This window comes from Nycticebus coucang, chromosome 17, assembly GCF_027406575.1.
Source record: "Nycticebus coucang isolate mNycCou1 chromosome 17, mNycCou1.pri, whole genome shotgun sequence".
NCBI classification, from domain to species: domain Eukaryota; kingdom Metazoa; phylum Chordata; class Mammalia; order Primates; family Lorisidae; genus Nycticebus; species Nycticebus coucang.
Window position 1 is genome coordinate 34,974,804 of NC_069796.1, and position 2,455 is coordinate 34,977,258.

Sequence of the window (2,455 nt, forward strand, 5' to 3'; positions counted from 1 at the left end):
GTAGAGTCTTTTTTGTTACCAGACATAGAAACATCAGAGTTCTCTCTTCATGGCTTTATTTGTTGGGGTACTTTGTTTTTTTGTTTTTTTTTTTTTTTACTATTTTTATGTTGTTATTTTATTTTTTATTTCAAATTAATATGAGGGAACAAATATTTAGGTTACATTGTTTTCACTTCACCGAGGTAAAGTTCAAGTTGTAGGAGAGTCTCTCACCCCTGGGGAGGTGTGCTAAATATCCTCATATTGTGTACTTTAGGTAAGAACCCACCAAATGCCCTCCTCCCATACCAATAACCCTCCCCCCACCCCCTGCCTTGTCCTTCCTCACCCTTCCCCCTTGCTAGATTATATTTGTGTTTTATCATTCAAATGAGTGTGTAAGTGTTTATATATTGGTTTCATATTAGTTTGGAGTACATTGGATACTTTTTTGTTCATTCTTGAGATACTTTACTAAGAATGTGCTCCAACTCCATTCAATTAAACATAAAAGATGTAAAGTCTCCATCTTTTTATGGCTGAGTAGTATTCCATGATATACATATATCTCAGTTTGTTAATCCATTCATCAGTTGATGGGCATTAGGGTTGCTTCCATGACTTGGCAATTATGAATTGAGCTACAATAAACATTCTGGTGCAAATGTCTTTATGGTAAAATGATCTTTTTTCTTCTGGGTAGATACCTAGTAATGGGATTACAGGATCAAATGGAAGGTCAACCTTTATTTCTTTGAGGATTCTCCATCTTTCTTTCCATAAAGGTTATAAAAGTTTGCAGTCCCACCAGCAATGTAGAATTGTTCCCTTCTCTCCACATCCGTGCCAGTATCTGCAGTTTGGGGACTTCTGGCTTGAAAGATTTCAGCTGAGAGATCTGCAGTCATTCTAATATTTCTCCCTTTGTAGGTAGTGTTTTTCTTACTTATGTCTGGCTGCTTGTAGGATTACTCCTTCATATTAACTTTGGCAGAGTTAATTATAATGTGTCTAGGAGATGCTTCGTTTGGATTGAGTCATATTGGGGTTCTGAAACTACTATCTGAATTTCTGTATCTCTCGCAATGTTTGGGAAATTCTCCACCATAATGTCTTGGAATACAGCATCTGTTTCTTTAGGACCATCTTCTTCTCCTTCAGGAAAACCTATAATTCAGATGTTTGATTTCTTGGAATGATACCATAACTCTCTCAGGGAATATTCTATTCTTGTTCTTCCTTTTTATGTTTCTTTGAAGGCTTGGTATAGTTCAAAAGACTTGTCTTCAATTTCTGAGATTCTTTCTTCTAATATGGTTCTCAGTCAACCATATAACTGAGGGTCTCTACTGTAGTTGAAGCTCCTTGAATGCCTGTTTCAATTCCCTGAGCTCAGGTACATTTTTCCTCATTATGTCCACAGCTTTGGTGACTTTGTCTTTGAATTTATTAATTTCTTGAGACAAGTTTTGAACCACTTTTTGGATTTCTATTTCTATCTTTTCCTACATTCCATCCATCTTTTTTTGCCATCCATATTCTGAATTCTATTTCTAACATTTCAGCAATTTCTCTATGGATGGTATTTTCTGATATAGATCTTCTTTGTAATCCCTTGGGGGAATTGATCTGCTCTCATTCTTCATGTTGCCAGAGTTCTTCTCTTGGTTCCTCCCCATGAGTATTTTTTGCTATTTGGCAATTAAAACTGGCAGGGTGAGACTGGATCAGAGGCCCCAGGAACTGGAGCTAACCAACCACCCCTCTCCAACAAGCTGGGCCTTATGATTGTGGCTTTTCCCCTACAGCTTTCAGAGGTCCCTTTCAGAGTTGCAGTCTGAGACTCTGAGGGCTGGCTTGGTGAGATAATACAAGCTGGCTCTGTCTTGAGGCAGCCTGCTTCTACCCAACCCCAAGGAGTTGCAATATTAAGCTAGAATCTCAGTTGGGGCAAGATACAAATACCTGCAGCTCCCCCACCCCCACCAACAAAAGCTGGAGGAGGAGAATCTGCCCCTCTTCTGCTGCAACACCTTGGAGGGTCACCAGTTCACAGCCCTGGCCAAAAGTTCCAATCAGATTGCCCCAGACAGCACATGCATTGCTTACCTGAAAGAGTTCAAAGCCAAACAGCCAGAAAACAGAAATCCTTGGGCAGATCCATCTGCATATTCTTGAGAGGCTGGAGAAGGGTCCCCTCCAGTGGAAAAGGGAGTTGGGAAATTTCACCCACCAAAGTCAGAACTGTGTGTCACTGTTTCCATGTGCTCCACAGTCTCCCTGCACACCACTGATTCCACACTGCCATTTGGCAGCCCACCCAATGCCCGGGTCTCTCAGTGAATTCGCCAAACACTCTGGCCTCTGCAGGGGGCAGTCCTTCAGGCAACCAGGACATGGGGGAAGGGTGAACTGTGTGTTCAAATTGTGAAAAAAATACTTGTTCACTTTTGTGCCAGGCAGGATGATGCCT